Source organism: Microplitis mediator, chromosome 10 (assembly GCF_029852145.1).
Source record: "Microplitis mediator isolate UGA2020A chromosome 10, iyMicMedi2.1, whole genome shotgun sequence".
Classification (NCBI taxonomy): domain Eukaryota; kingdom Metazoa; phylum Arthropoda; class Insecta; order Hymenoptera; family Braconidae; genus Microplitis; species Microplitis mediator.
The window spans coordinates 10,680,717-10,697,733 of record NC_079978.1 but is presented as its reverse complement, the minus strand read 5'-3'; the positions used below and the strand labels follow the sequence as shown (position 1 = coordinate 10,697,733).

At 33.2% G+C, this 17,017-nt stretch overlaps 1 long non-coding RNA gene across 1 annotated transcript; it reads left to right on the top strand.

Moving 5' to 3' along the window:
• The first annotated feature begins 63 nt into the window (after positions 1 to 63).
• LOC130675711 (uncharacterized) lies at positions 64 to 5,283 on the top strand. Its single transcript, XR_008991327.1, has 5 exons — positions 64 to 189; positions 3,132 to 3,176; positions 3,250 to 3,380; positions 4,209 to 4,860; positions 4,917 to 5,283. It is a non-coding gene; the product is annotated as an uncharacterized LOC130675711 (long non-coding RNA).
• The last annotated feature ends 11,734 nt before the right edge of the window (positions 5,284 to 17,017 follow it).

The following is a 17,017-nucleotide window of genomic DNA, read 5'->3' as shown; positions in this document are numbered from 1 at the left end:
AATTGAGACATTTCTTACTTTACTGCCCTAGATGTGTAATATATTATAAAAAGTTGATTTTTCTCAGGTGAAAAAATTAACAAATTCGCTTTCTTACACATACCGGAAGAAGAACTGAAAAATTTAATTAAGCCATTAGGAGATTGTTATCAATTTTTGCTTAGGCGAACAGAGTATCTTTCGGAAAGTGTAAGTTTTTTTTATCTACTTTTTTTTTGTTCTACGATACTCAAATAGTATATAACACACCTAGGGCAGTAAAGTAAGAAATGTCTCAGATCACATGTAATTGTTGGCCGAGGTGAAGCTGAGGTCAACAATTACATGTGATCTAAGGCTTTCTTATTTACTGCCCTAGGTGTGTAATATACTATAAAATGATTTCAATAAAAAATAAATAACAAATTACTTCACTATAGTATAGATGTATATATACAGTCAAACGCCAATAACTCGACCTCCATTAACTCGGAACTTCTCCTCAATTTTGACCCCCACTACGAGATACGCGGTCCCCCACCCGATACTATACATTTGTATGTGTAGGTGCATCATTCATATGACTCGCCTCACATAACCTGTCTAATTTTTCAAAATGACAAAGTAAAATAATTTTTTTTATTTATTGAAATTATATGTATTTAGTTTTAATTTTACATTTAAGAATTCACAGCTCAATTAATGGCTTTATACTACGTATCACATATTATTGATACATAAATGAGATCATATTAGAAATATAATTAAACATAAAAAAAAATATAAACTTTAGGAAAAACATTACTTGGAATTTAATACCATCCAAGATATAATGTCAGTTTTTAATTGATGTAGATGAACTAACGTGTTGGGAGAAATTTTAAAATCATTTGAAAATTCTATGAGTTTGTCAACGGCGTTTAAAGCTTCTGACCCAGATACTGTTTTTTTTTGTACCAATTCACTTTCACTCGCGTTATCCAAATTCTCACTATCCTCATCTCTTCTATTACAGTGGTTCTTCGCAAGATTGATGATTTCTTGGTCAGTAAGGGATCTTTTAAATACTTAAAAGAAAAAAAGAAAAAGAAAGAAAAGATAAAAATGAAAATAAAAATAAAAGCAAAAGATACAAATTTTTATGTAATTATCAGTCCGTAATTAATCGCCGTTAGGTTAAATTACTAAATCATCAGGACAAATAGACGCTAAATCAAAATAAAAAATTAAATTAATATCACATCAATACCCCATTCTTCATCATTTTGTTTCATCCAGTCCTTCACAAACTCAAGATCAATATTTTCATAACCCTCTATTTTTTTCAAAACTTCTAACACATCTTCACACGTTAGTTTTTCATCGCTTATATTTTTTTCAACTAGACAAATAACTCCATCAGTATTTATAGTTTCTGAGCCATCAACTTCAGGAGATTTTAATATATTTTCTGTTTGAAGATCAGCAGGCCATAATTTATTCCAGCATTTGTGAATTGTTTCACGTTTCATAGCTTCCCAAGATTGGCTCACCCAATAAATGGCCTCTTTGATTGTAACATCTTTCAATAGAGAAGGTAGTTTAACATTATCTTGTTATTTAATCGCTAATGCCAGAGTGAGAATATACTTGTATCGTCGTTTAATTGCTTCAAGTATTCCTTGATCTAGAGGCTGTATTAATGCCGTAACATTTGGTGGCAAGAAAACAGTCTCAATATTATTGACTCTCAAATAAGGATGAGCTTTACAGTTATCAACTAGAAGGACAGCTTTCACGGGCAGTTTTTCTTTTATTAAATATTCAGTAACTTTTGGCACGAATTCTTTTCTAAACCATTCTTCAAATATTTGAGTACTCATCCATGCGTTTTGTTGATGTCTGTAGTACACAGGTAATTGATCTTTTGAAATACCTTTTAAAGCCCTCGGGTTCTTGGCTTTACCAATTACAATTAATGGTAATTTAAATGTACCATCTGCATTACAGCAAGCAGTAATTGTTAAGCGATCTTTGTTTTTTTTAAAGCCACTTACTTCAGATTCTTCTTTTGTACTGAATGTCACAGTAGGAAGTGATTTAAAATTTAACGGACTTTCATCAAAATTAAAAACTTGTTTTTTTTACATACCTTTAGATTCAACGTCATCTTTAAACTTGGTTACAAATTTTTTTGCAGCTTCTTCATCTTCTGACAACTTTTCCCTACAAATAGTACGTCGTTTTATATGATATCTCTTTTTAAAGTTTCGTAACCAACCTTCACTAGCTGTAAACTTGGTTTCACAATTCATATTTTGATGTAAGTCGAGAGCTCGTTGCTTCAAGATGACTCCTGATACAGGGACACCTGTTTTTCTTAATTGTGATAGCCAAATGTACACTGCTTCATCAAATACTGCATTTTTTGGATCACGTCTACGTTTATGCCGAATTATATTTCCTTCCAAAGCTTCTTCAAGTTGTTTACGATTTTGTTCCCAGGATTTTACGGTTTCGGGTTTAACATCAACATCTTTTAAAACCTTAGAAAGAGGTTCACGTTTTAAACGGTTGATTATTTCCAACTTACATTTAATCGGAAAATTTTTGCAAACTTTATTGGATTTATTTTTCTTTTTTACATCTGTATCAGATTGAGTAATAGTAGGCTTCCCCATTTTTTTTACACTCTAAAATTATTAAATTTTTTATTATTATTGGAACATAATCACAAACAATATCAATGCTTAACCTCAAAATTAGTATAAATACAAATAAATAAACTTTTTAATACTTACTGTTAGACTAATAATCGATATCACTAAAAATAATAATAACAATGAAATAACTAAAATGTATTTTTAATGTATATTTTTATAATCGTAATTATAAAAAATATGCGTACAAATATCTAACCGCTTTGATTACACACATGGATATCACGAATACGTACATGTGTGTTAGTGATCATCATAAACGGTTTTGTTGCGCATGCGTCATAGTTTACTTTTTAAGGGAGAAGGAGCTTCTTTCAACTCGGAAATTCCAAGAAATTTCCGCTCCTCCGTAGACTAGCTGTCCGAGTTAATGGAGTTTGACTATACATATAACTTATCTTTTAAACAATTTTTAAGGGATAGAATCCTCAATATAAATTTTATATATTTTAGAACCGAATTGACCCGAAACCTAAGACATTGTGTGCTCCGGGACAGGTATATTAATATTTCATTTTTATTAATGTTTTCTGATTTTCTGTTAACATAATATAAAAACATTTAATTACAGAGTTTGAAGCAACTATTGAAAAGTACATTCTCCGGCCAATATATACTTCATCAGACTAATCTTTTATCATGTGGTAACGACCTCGCAGCATTAATTGTCGACTCCATCCTCAGTAAAAATCGACAACCAAAGTAATATTCTAATTAATTTCGTATATTATTAAATCTACAATTATTTACATTCTTACTTCATAATCGTGCACTGAGGAAAAACATTTAATTCAAGTAACTTTTTTACTTGTTTTAACAATTACTTAGAAGAAGTTATTTGAGCTAAAATAAAACAGATAGTTGTTATTTTTAATCAACTATTGCTTTAATTTATTAATAAAATCCTAAAAGCATAAAGTACGTAAAGTAAGCGAATATTTTTCTTCAATTCAGTCGATCAATTTTTAAAATCATTACAGATGAATTCGGTAATAATGTGACCGAATAATGAAAAATGATTTTAAGAAAAATTTACTTATAACTTAAACAAAAACTCTTACACTCTTACAAGAGAAGGATTTTTACTAAGCCATGGTGGCAGAGCGTGAAGCTTATGAGTTTCGTGTGATTTTTTTTAACTTTGGTTCTTAGGAAGGGTATAAATGTTTTTATATTTATTTATAAGAAAAATCTTTGTTAGAGACATCTGAGGTAGCATTAGATTGTAAATGGCGTGTCTAATAATGTTTTATTTTGAAAATCAAAATTTTTCTTTAATATTCAACAAGTTACTTGGAAACTAAAATAACATAACTATATAATTTCATTGTAGAACATAATTACTTGGTACTATTCAAGTAACTAAAATACTTGAATGAAATCGAAAAGATAAATTTATTTCTCAGTATCTCAATTCGACAATTTAATTTCTAACATTTTAATGGGTAGTTTACCAATCTCTAAAAAATACAGTATGCTTCATTTTCACAGAACTATAGTCGATCATACTTATTTTTATATTATTTTCAGAATTAGAAGAGAACAATACGAATTTTGGGCCAATGAAATTGTTGCTATATGGCCTAAGGAAGAATTGACTACATAGTACAGACATCGAGCCGAAGGCAAAGCAACTTCAGGGAAATTATTCAGTCGATTTACCAATCAATCAAAAAAAATTAAGCCAGCGGTTTTAGGGTTTTCAAAAGAAGAGAAACCTAAAGAAAATAATGAAGTCGAAGAAACTGTGAAGCTATATATAGATGAACTAGCTCAAACCTCTTTGGATGATACTGGTCGCATTTTGTTTTTGTGGGAAAAAACATTCCAATATCGTAGACAAAATATCGGCGATATTTCTGATTATTTTAAGAAATTTATTTAGTTGAAGACCCCATTAGTGCTAAAATTGTTGGAACTAGACTTTAAGTTATTGGGAATCGTAGATACTAATGCTTTGGAGAAAAAGTGGCCTATTTTACATCTTAAAGTGCTAAAAATCTGTAAAACAAGAAAAGCAGCTTCAGAATTTTTTAATAATGCAGAGGGAGTTCCAAAGGACGTATTAGCTTGGCGAGTATTTACATACTTGTTCAGGCCAGTCGTAATGAGTACAGGTACCAAAAAACCATGGAAGCCGTCAAGTACAGAACAATCTCAGGGATTTATAGCTTGGATTGATGTAAGTCAAATTCTTTAATTATTAAAATTTTTATTTCAATATAGTTATATTTTCAGGAAATTAATCAGATGGATAGTGCGATTGTCACACAAAAAGAAACGTGTGAACACAGAAAGATAACTCTTCAACCGTTTGTGATTGCTGTTGGACCATTACAGAAGATAAAAGCAGCCTATGTGATAATTGATGATGAAAAAATAAAATTCACCACAGTTACTCAAGCTGTTGCTCTTGTTGGAAAGCGACGTACGCATTGAATGCCAAATATCATATTTCATGCACTGCTGTGTGGACATTCATACAAAAAGAAATCTACGGGTGTAATGAAGAAAGAAGCAATTACCAAACCGTCCAATGGGTAATTAAGGCTTTAAATGATATATCTGATACCAATTGTCTCAGTTCTTCAGGGTCTTCTGATGAAGATAAACATTAAATAATTATGATTCATTTTCGAAAAAGATTAGTTGCTACATATGTGCTACATATCAATCACTATTAAGTTTCGTGATCAGTTACTTTGCTCTCTTTACAATCATTTTTAATTAGTGTTTTAATTTAATTAATCTTCTAAGAAAAATCATTTATATACACTTATCCAAAAAATTAAAGGAACAAGAAAATTTTATAAATTTTTTAGTGATTTTTGGAAGGCTGTATTTTCGTGAAAAATGATCGTATCGAAAAAAATAAAAAAGCAAATTGAAGCTTGAAATCTCTAGTTTAAAGATCTGTCAGCAAAATATTTTTTTGAGCCACGGTTTTTGCGGAATCATAAAAAAAAGGTCGAGACAAAATTTTTCTAAATTTTTTGGTTTTGTTTTTTAGGTCTACGGGGCCGGGAAAAATTTTTTCAAAAAAACAAATCCATGGCTCGTTTAGGAAATTTATTCAGCTACAATTTGCTTTTTTTTGTTTCTCTGTACAACAATTTGCTGCTGAGATATCAGCCTTCAAATGAAAAAGGATCCTTTTGTCTTTGATTATTGATATCTCAGCAACTAATGATCACACAGTAATTTAAAGGGCAGTTTAATAAACTTGAATAAATTCCCTACAAGCTCCATTTTCGATTTTTCCAAAAAAAAATTTTTTTTCATCCTTGATATCCATTCGAAAAACCCACAAAAAATGGCCATTTTCTGGTTTTTTAGTCAACTAATCGCTACTCTGCAAATATTGATAAAAAAAATAATGTTGCCAGGTAATTTTACAGCTTAATATACCCCGAAAAACCCTGGAAATTTTCAGATTGATTCATTGAACCGTTTGTCCGGACCGATCGCTCAAAGTTTTACAAAACAATTAAAGGAACAAGTTTTGTTCCTTAATTTGTGTAATCATTACTAAAATGAAAAAATTAATTTTTTTTTGGATTTTCTTTCATTTTTGCGTTAGTTATTCAGTAAATGTAAGGTAAAGAGGAAAAAAAAATTTTTTCCAAAAAACGAGACCAAACAAGAATTATTTTACATTTTTTTTTTTACGTTTTATTCAGGGGGTTATTTTTTTCTTCGTTTTTTTCTAGTAGTATAGGGCCGGATAGCTCAACTGGTAGAGTACTCGGCGCGTTACCGAATTGGTCTGGGTTCGATTCCCAGTTCGGGCTATCTATATATTTCTCAATTTATCTATAAATTGTCTTATTGAGAGGTTTGCATGTTTAGGTTTCCACTATATAAAACCTAACATTAGAACTAACAATCGATTACATAAAAAAATTAAATACCGAGAAAAAAATTTCAAATATTATTCAAACGGAATTTTGGAAATCAAAAATTTCAAATTTAAACTGTTTCATATTTCCTATTTTTTTTTTTAAAAGATGCGTTTGAATCCGGGAATGCTTTAGGTACACATGCTGGTATTTATAGTATGTCCGCGATTTATACTTCTTTGCCTTTTTTACCTCCGGAAATTCGATCTAAACTAGATAACATATTTTTAGCCCAAATTGCTCATTCTAGTGACACAAAAGAATTCGGCACTGAAATTGTGTACTATAATTTAATTAAACAACTAAATGATTTAGAACGAAGTGGAATAATGATCAATGTTGCCGGACATTCGATAAAAATTTTTTTCAAACTAGCTTTAATAGTTGGCGATAACTTGGGATTAAATTCAATGCTCGGATTCACTACTAGCTTTAATGTTGATAGCTTTTGTAGATTCTGTAAAGTAACTAAAGCAATGTCAACTAAACTCATCAAACAAAATGACTCATTACTCCGAACTAAAATAAACTATGATTCCGATGTTTTAAGGCACGATTCACAAAAAACCGGAATAAAAAAGAACTATGTGTGGAATGAAGTTAACGATTTTTATGTAGCAGAGAATTACAGCGTAGATATCATGCATGATTTATTGGAGGGAGTCTGTAACTATGACTTAGGTTTGATATTACATGATTTGATTATTTTAAAAAAATTATTTACATTAGATAATCTTAATTTCAAAATAAAATTTTTTTAATATCCTAAAAATTCAAATAAACCGCCAACTATAACCCGTTCTCAATTAGATAATAAGTACATAAAAATGTCAGCTGCAGAGATGAAATGTTTTATCTTAAGTTTGTCTTTGATGATAGCAGATTTTATACCGCGAAAAAATATATCAATTTGGAAGTTGTACTTATTGTTCGACAAATAGTTTCCCTCGCAGATTTGAATCACGGTGGAAACACGGTGGGTTTGTTCCATTTCACCACTGTGATTACGCGGTGTATCCACCGTGATTACACGGTGGCTTGACCACCGTGTGTACACGGTGTTTCCACTGTGATTACGCGGTGGATACACCGTGGAAACACGGTGGTGAAATAGCACAAAGCCACCGTGGAATCACGGTGGATACACCGCGTAATCACAGTGGGAACACCGTGTATACACAGTGGTCAAGCCACCGCGTAATCACGGTGGATACACCGCGTAATCACAGTGGATACACTGTGTATACCCGGTGGTGAAATGGAACAAACCCACCGTGTAACCACAGTGGATCCACGATGTTTACACTTTCACGGTGTTCCCACCGTGATTCAAATCTGCGAGGGTTGCATTGCTTTGAAACCTTCAATTGATAATAATGACATTGAATTTCTAAATAAACTCGTTAAATACCATCATCCTCTATATATAAAACTATTTGGCAATACTTTGAAACCCAAGCATCATTTTATGCTTCATTATTCTTTTATAATGCGAATCATTGGACCTTTAGTAAACACATGGGCTATGCGAAGCAAAACACTAACCGGTTAAGCACGGCGGATCAACATCAAAAAATAGAACTAATTTACCAAAGACAATTGCCATAAAAAATCAGCTAGCTTAAAGTGAGATATTTTTAAAAAATGAAAAATTTTAAATTACTCCTTCTTATAAGGACTTAAAGTCTGATAAATATCCTGTTGCAAAAATTCCACAAATAAATTTTGATAATTATTGTCAAATTGAAAATGCTGTTATTAAAAATATTAAGTATGACATTGATGACATTATAAAACTTTTTGCTGATGAGATGCCAGTATATGGTCGCAGATGCAACATCTTTTGAGGTATAAATAATTTGACTGAAACAAACTTTGCGTTCCTAGTTGAAATATTTGAAAGCGTTGAGAGTAATTATTCAATACAGAGCTATCGATTACAAAATATGAAAAAATATGAGTTTGTATTTTACAATTCGTTATTATTTATTGAACCGCGCAGTATGGTGACCTTAGCGGATAGTATGCCCTATATTTCTCATGATAATTACATGTTTTAGCTGAACTGACATTTTATTATCAGTATTATTATAATTATTATAACTATTATTTTAATTAATAGTATTAAATAATAGTTGAAGGTAAAAAAGTGTTCCAGTGATATTGAAGGGTTTCTTATATTGTAATTCAATATTATTTTAACAATATTGTTGATTTCTCACTTAATTACCTTTAGATTTGTGTAAAGTAACTACAAAAAAATATTCTGATGGTGTTTAAAAATGGTTTGTATGTTAAAACAATACTATTCTAATTATCTAAGTTATTAATTTGTTACTTAAGGGTATTCTCAGATAGTACCCTCCACTTTTTAAAAACATGCAATGACTTTTATCTGTCATAACTGTTCAAACTGAATTATTTAATTAGAAAAAAAAAATTAAAACCTCGATTGAAAAAAGGAAAACGTAGTAGTAATTTCGCTGAAATATAGAATTTAAAAAAAAATTACTTACAGCTGTTACCAATTAGGAGATAAACGAAACTTGTCTAATAAATTTTCGTGTACAAAATTTTAAAATTTGAATTATAAAATTGACATCACGATTTTACTGAAATTTATCTCACAATTTTCGTTTAAGGTAGTACTACCGTTACCACAGGTGTCAAATTAGTGCTATGTGTAATTTGGCTAGGGTAGTATTTTTATTTGGCAACGCCGCATAAAAACTAAAGAGACAGAAATACATTCTGTTTCACTCAACATATGAGTTTATGCGCGGAAATCTATTGCGCATACATTTGTTTATTTTTACACTAATTATCAGTTGCATTGGTGCATGTTTGAATTTCGCGCGCGTCCTAAGCTTTTCTGCGGCGTTGCCACATTTAAGTCGACTAGTACTTTTTTCTCAATCATTTATTAATTGTTCTTATCAGAGGCTCTGAGTTTATGGTTTTATTTGCATATAATATTCAATCAATTTTTCTCTTTTTATTGATACCAAAATTATAGAAATCTCAACGTCCAGTTTTGTGAAATAAAACAAAGTCTTTGATTTCCCATAAGGATCAATGTTAAACGCAAAAATTTATAAATATTAATATCTTCTTTTCAGTGCTCTGTAGGCCTCCAAAAATTTAACTGCTTAATTATGATATTATAAAGTACCAATATGCCAAGTTTCATTAGATTCTGAACGTCAATTCTAAAACCGGTAGTACTACCTTAACTTTTGATTGGTATCAACGATAAAAATTCTTTTCAAAATTTTATATTTTGACAAAATTGTAACTATATTGTCCTATTTTCAATTAACGTTTGATTTTTTTTTTAACTAATTTGTAGAATTTTAATGCAATTATGACATTTGAAAGTTATTGTACATTTTTTAAAAAGTGGAGAAACACTGTCCGAGAATGCCTTTAAGAGTTATTAATGTTATAAAATAAGATTATTATAATAATATTATTAATTTGTGACTCGATTACGATTACCATTTATGAAAAGTGACAAAAAAAAAGTTCTAATGATATTCGTGAGGTACTTATATTGTTAAACAATATTATTCTAATAATATTATTGATAGGTTATCTGATTGAAATTGCGCTTAATAAAAATCATAAAAAGAAATGGCCCATTAATAATTAAGAGTTATTGATATTATAAAACAAGATTATTCTAACAATGTTATTAATTTTTTACTAGTTCCTAAGTTACAGTTTTAAAGAAAACTGTTTAAATAATATTCGTAAGTTATTTGTATAAGTTCAAGTTTTTATGATAAAAATTATTAAAAATAATATATCTATCATTAATTCTTTTGTTTGAATCTATCATTGATAATATTAATTTTAAAAAATGTACTGGTTAAATTTAAATAAACATAAATTGTTTACTTTACTCTGTAATTTTATTTAATGTAATTATATAGGGGAAGGGGGGCAAAAGGGGGTAGGGTAGGCAAAACGGGGTACCCCCATAATTTTATGGAGAAAAGAATTTTTTTTTTTGTCTGATTACTATAAATCCGATATATTTGCGTATTTTTAGCCCTACGCATGACACCTAGGGCAAAATGGACCAGCCGGAAATTCTGAAATCACGATTCGTTAATATATTTCTCGTCAATTAAAAAAAAATTAAATTTCTTAATCCATTTTTCGGCTGATTTTCTACAGCTGGGGCAAATTTGGCCACTAAAAATATTCGAAAATAATATTTTATTTTTTAATTGATAAAATTTTTCAAGTAATTCCAAACAATCTGTAATTAAAAAAATCAAAAAACACGTTTTTTGGGTTCAAAATAATGACAAATACGAAATATAGAATTGTTTTTTTTTTATTAAATAACAATTAGTGATTAAGCTAATCGAGGGGAAACGATTTATTACACCTAAAAAATTTTTTTTTGAGTATTATAGAACCAAAAATAGTTATCAAGAGAAAGAAATATATTCTTAATAATGAAATCAATTAAAAAAAAAAATAATAAATAAAAAATTCTCATTATTTGGAAAGAGGCCTCTCTGCCCAACAAAAAATTTTTTTTTTGCCTCCGTATCCACCAATGATGTGAAATGTAATTTTTCTATATATATATTACATATAAAAAATTTAATTTAATGAAATTTGATCAATTTTCAGAAATTTTTTTTTTCCAACTTTTTTTATGGGTACCCCTTTTTGCCCGCCAAAAATAAAAATAGTATATTACACACCTAGGGAAGTAAAGTAAGAAATGTCTCAGATCACATGTAATTGTTGGCCGAGGCGAAGCCGAGGTCAACAAACATGTGATCTGAGGCTTTCTTATTTACTTCCCGAGGAGTGTATACTATTTTTCTCCTCGACGGAGGCGGAAAGCGGCAACTTCGTTTTGCACAGCGGGACGAAAGTTGACGCTTTCCGCCCGGAGGTGAGAAAATTTAATTTTGCAACGGCAGCTAAAAATTTTGTCTATTTACCTTGAATGCCATTAAAAACAAAAAGATTTAGCGTATTTTAGTCCTCTAAAACTTAGTATTTCCTTAGGTACCCCCTTTTGCCCCCCCCCCTTCCCCTATTACCATTCGAAATCACCAAGCATTTAGTTTAAAAAATTACGATTTCACTACTCTATGAACTTTAAGTATATTCTTCCGTCAGGAATAAAAAATTGTTAAACTTAGTGGAATTTTTTATTGTGTATAAATTAATGAATGTAATACCAGTAATGTAATGTAATGTAATACCAGTAGTAATCCTTATTCAAAGAAAAGTTATTTGCCACCGGGTCAACCTGACAAGTTCCTGATCAGGACCTCGTCAGGATATCCTTATTCAAAAAAATGTTATTTACCATCGGGTCAACCTTACAAGTTCCTGATCAGGACCTAGACAGGATATCCCTATTCAAAAAAAAGTTATTTGCCATCGGGTCAACCTGACGAGTTCCTGATCAGGACCTTATCTGGATATCCTTGTTAAAAAAAAAGTTATCCCATATCTTTAAATATTTCATTAACAGGCTAAAAATGAAAAAAAGTACAAAAGAATATTATATAAAAATCACGTCAATCATTGTAGCACAGATTTTTTACTTCTTCATCAGTTATTCTTTGACATCATAATGAATATTATGTTTACGCTTTCAAGATCACTTGTGTATGTTAGTCTAGTGGATAGCATCGAGGACTTTGAATCGAAATAACGCAGGTTCGAGCCCAGCAGTTAGCGGGATTTTTTCATCAATAAAAAATATGTTTACTTCCTCTAATTAATGCTCTCAATATAATAGATAACATTCTCGATCAAATTAAAATTCTCTTATTTTTTTTTGCAATTTAATTTTTTTTTCAAAAATAATTACTAATAAGGTAATCCTGATAAGGATTTGATGAGGATATCCTGGTAAGGACCTGATAAGGCAATCCTGATAAGGACGTGATGAGGATATCCTGGTAAGGCCCTGATAAGGCAATCCCGATAAGGACCTCATGGGTCTTAAGCGTTACATCTATATCAGGATCCTCGTCAGGATACCCTGATCGGGACCTTATTTGAAATAAGGTTAACCCGATAAGGACCTCGTCAGGCCCTTATGAAAAATTCTAGTCGGGTCAATGTCTAATTTATTCTAACTACCCGATGAAAAAAGATTTTGTCTAATCATATATGATTATATATGTTCATATATATGATCATATATGATTATATATAATCATATATGAAGTTATATATAATCATGCATGATTATATATGGGGTCATATATAATTATATATATGTTATGTCCAAATAAATTTTTTTTTATTTTTTTTCAATAATTATTTAAAATAATTATTTCTGAGCTCCTCTTTGCAAAGCGCGCGAAAACGCAGCGTCAGATTTTTCACCGTTTTATGCGGCAAAGAATAGTGGGAGGATAACTGCAATAAGTTTAACTAATAAACAATAAACTGTCGTCACTTTCCACCAATGACGATAATTAAAAATTCCCCATCAATTGTCAAAGCAAAGTTTATAAAAAGCCTGAGCACCATGGCTCAAGGCCTTCAGTTTCATTTAAACTTCTTGGTCCGCGTAAACGGCGTCGGTAGTCCGTAATCTTATTGCAGAAATCTTCCGACGTGGCAATAAGTAATCGTCGCTGATTTAGGTATCCGGCTGATTAATTTCGTGTAGGATATTATTTTATCAGTTGCGGTTTTCCAAAATTCACTTTAAATAAATTGTAAATCGATCTAGGTATCCGGCTGATTAATTTCGTGTAGGATATTAATTTATTCATTCACAAAAATTCAAATCAATTAAATCGTAAATCGATCTAGGTATCCGGCTGATTAAGTTCGTGTAGGATATTAATTTATTCATTTACGGTCATTATTAATAAATTAAATTGCCAATTGAGTTAGATACTCGGCTGATAGTCAACTATCGTGTAGAGTATAGTTCTTAATTGCAATTGAAAGATCTCGAAGATCTATCCGGTTCGAGTGAATTATGACACAAATCACGTGAATTTGTGATCTCACTTTTTGCCGAGTTTCTGCGCAAAAAACCCCTTTTGGGTGTGAAAAAGGACGCATTTATAATTAAAAATCTGTTTAAAATATTCGATAAGATAAATAATCTTATAATACAAATCATATAAAAGTTGTGAAAAACTAGAGCGAACAAGTGACGTTCAGTTAAAACGTTGTAATTTAAAATACTTAATAAAAGATCAAGTTCATCATTCAAGCCGTTCGATTTTCATTCGAAAGTAGTACATAAGATATCATCCTATCAACCCAGCCGCACCCATTCTACCAACCTTACAGGAAGGCCGAGTGAGCTGTTTAGTTCTGGAGGGATAATAGCTGCCGCACTAGAAGAATTGACATCGAAGGTAGGTGAAAGAACTATTTTTCTATCATCATAAAATACTTTGGCTTAAACAAGAGCACCAGTCTCTTCGAAGACGTTTGGGTTCTTAATTTTCGAAAAGATCCACTATAAATAATAAATTATAGGAAGATAATTTCTTCCTCGTATTCTTTATTGTTGTCCGCACCCTCCAACCTGCTTGTCCAAAATTACTATCGCTACCAAAGGGAGAAATCCCGGATAAATAATTAAAAATTAAGCGGCGGACATAACATAAAGAACACTGGTGGCAGCGGTGGGATTTTCGAAATTAAAAATCCTTCTTTTTGAGCCACAGGAATCATTTTTCTACTAATTTTGAGATTAAAGGTAGATTCGTGGTCATTTTCCTATTTTCAAAATTCTAAAAATTTCAAAATTATATTTTCGTGGCATTTTTGAAAGTGCCACACCCTGTCTTCGTGGACTTGCCACACCTTAACGGTTAGCAACTCCACGTATTGCGAACTCGGCGTTTTCTGCCCCTCAATCGAGTTGCGAAACACCTGAGTTCACAGTCCGCGACTTCGCGATCAAACCGCAGAGTCAGCGAAAAGTCTAACATCGACTTTATTGTCACAGCTTCGGGCTGTTGAAAGTAACTCTTTCTCTCTCTCTGTCTGACTAAGTCAGCAATTTACATTCCGAGTTTAGCGACTCATAAAATTGTCGCTTCACCATCACCTTAGGGTGTGGTCATCACCATTACTCGTAGTAGACAACACCGGAGGCGAAGAAATCTAACGCCTCCCCCAGCTCACGGCTTACAAGCAGAAATGCCCGACAACGAGAGACCCCTCATCCGGCTGGATGCTACTTTGCACGATGCAAACACCCCACCAACCCAGTACGATATGGCCAAAGACCTCTATCGAGAGCTACCTAATTTCAACGGTGAAGGCCCAACTTGCGAACAAGATTTCAGAGAATTTGACGCAATCGTACGAAGTTGGTTACCATGCATCCTCCCAGACCACCATAACATGTTCGTTGCAAAAATCGCGAAGAGAATTTCGGGTCGTGCTAAGAGCATCATTGAATATACTCCGATTCACAGCGTTGAAGTACTTCTCGACGCTCTGGGCGAGAGGTTTCGCCACGGCGATCCAGCTCCTATCTGGCACAAACGTCTAGCTGCCGCGTCCCCGAAGGACGGGGAAACTATCGAAGATTTTTATTTCAGGTTACGCAGAATGATCAAAGGCCTGGAAGCGGCACTACCAGCAGAAAATCAAGATGCCATCATGTCGCAGCAAGAAAAGGTTGCATTTGATCTCCTTCATTCCGCTTTGCCTGACCTTCCAAAATGTCTTGCGCGTCTAAAAAACCCCAGAACGCTGGAAGAGCTTTACAAAGCGATTAAAGGAGAGCGAACTAGCGAATGTTTGCGGCCTGCTCGAAAACGCGATTCTAACGAATTTTCGCGTCATCCTCCTAAAGACCGTCGAGACTATGACCGAGACTATAACAGACGCTACTCGAGAGACGATAATCAGAGACCTCGTCGAGATTATGACGAATACGACGACCGTAGAGAGACTAGAGGACGAACATTTAGTTACTCTAAAAATAACCACAGACGAAGTAAATATGACACAGACGACGAAGACAGTGTAGACTCTCACGCCAGTGCAGAGTCCGCAGATTACTTAACTTACGCTTACACCTCAAGTAAAGGGGGACGTAATCAGAACCGTGACGATGATTCGACTCCACGAACGTACAAGAAAAGCCCTCCACGTTCACGTACAAATGAGCAAGTTCCAGCCAAACAAAAGACTGTGACGTTTGACCCTGCTGACATAGACACTGAAAAACTAGAACATCTGAAATTAGCCGCTCTATGTTGCGACTGTCCGTTCTGCCCTCACCGCGACTCGAATAAATCCGCCCCAAGGAAAAACAACGACGATCATTTAAACTTGATGGACGCTCGACAGGCCGAGGCGACTGCGAGTATGCCCCGCGAGCCTCGCCGATCTATGAGTGCCCAGCAGAGGCCTCAGACTGCGAAGGAATTCAAAATCCTTCAACGCCCGAAGCCCTCGCACTAGTAATTGGTAAAGGTCCGAGAGTCTGGATGAAATCTCCAGACCTCTTCCAGGGTGGTTGAGAAGTTTTATTGGATACAGGTTCTGACCTGAACCTCCTTTGTATCGACGCTCTCGGGGATGATACCATCTTTTACCCCGAAAACGGAGGTAAAGTGGGCGGCATAGCGACCAGCAGTATGCCAATCATCGGAACTGTGACGCTCAACGTCTTTGAAGTAGATGTTTGTTTCCAGGTTGTACCTAGATCACCTGGAGGTTACCCGGGTATCCTTGGAAACGAATTTTTCATCAAAGAACGAGCTGTCATTTCCTTTTATTGGAATACGTTGGTCCTCAAAAATCGACCTACCCGTCCTATCCCTTTTACGATGGAAGACGACCTTGACGGAGGTTATATCCTGTCCTTAGAGACAGGTCCAAAAATTTTTGACTCGTGTAACTCCCTTCATGGAGAATTACAATGCTTTCTTGTGGACACAGGGGGGGATGTATGTCTGATAAATTCTTCTGCCCTTAAACCCGAAATTAGAGTGGATCGTGGTGACACGATGCTACTCCGAGGTTTGACTGGGCATTTTGGAAAACAACTTCCTGAGAAAGGAACAGGCAGAAATCTCGTGCCATCATTAATCTCTGAATTTATTCTCTCGACCTTCCCGACCTCTATACTTCAGCCTAGGAGTAAAACCATCTCGTTCATACGTAATCCCACCCCGTATGCGAATGTCTGTTTCCGTACCTGTCTTGAATACAAAAATCAAACAAGGCTATCTCCGTAAGATTCCTCTGGAGGAAGGACTCTTAATGGGCGAAGCTGTTGTTTCAGTGGCTGAAGGTCAAGCGATGTGTATGGTCATCAATACTACATCCGACCCGGCAGAAATCAACATTGAGCCTCAGATTCTCGAGGAATTTGAATACGACCATCCAGATCTTTCAGTTGGAAATTCTGAAACATCTGATTTCTCACCCGAAAGGAAATCCTTATCCAGAAGG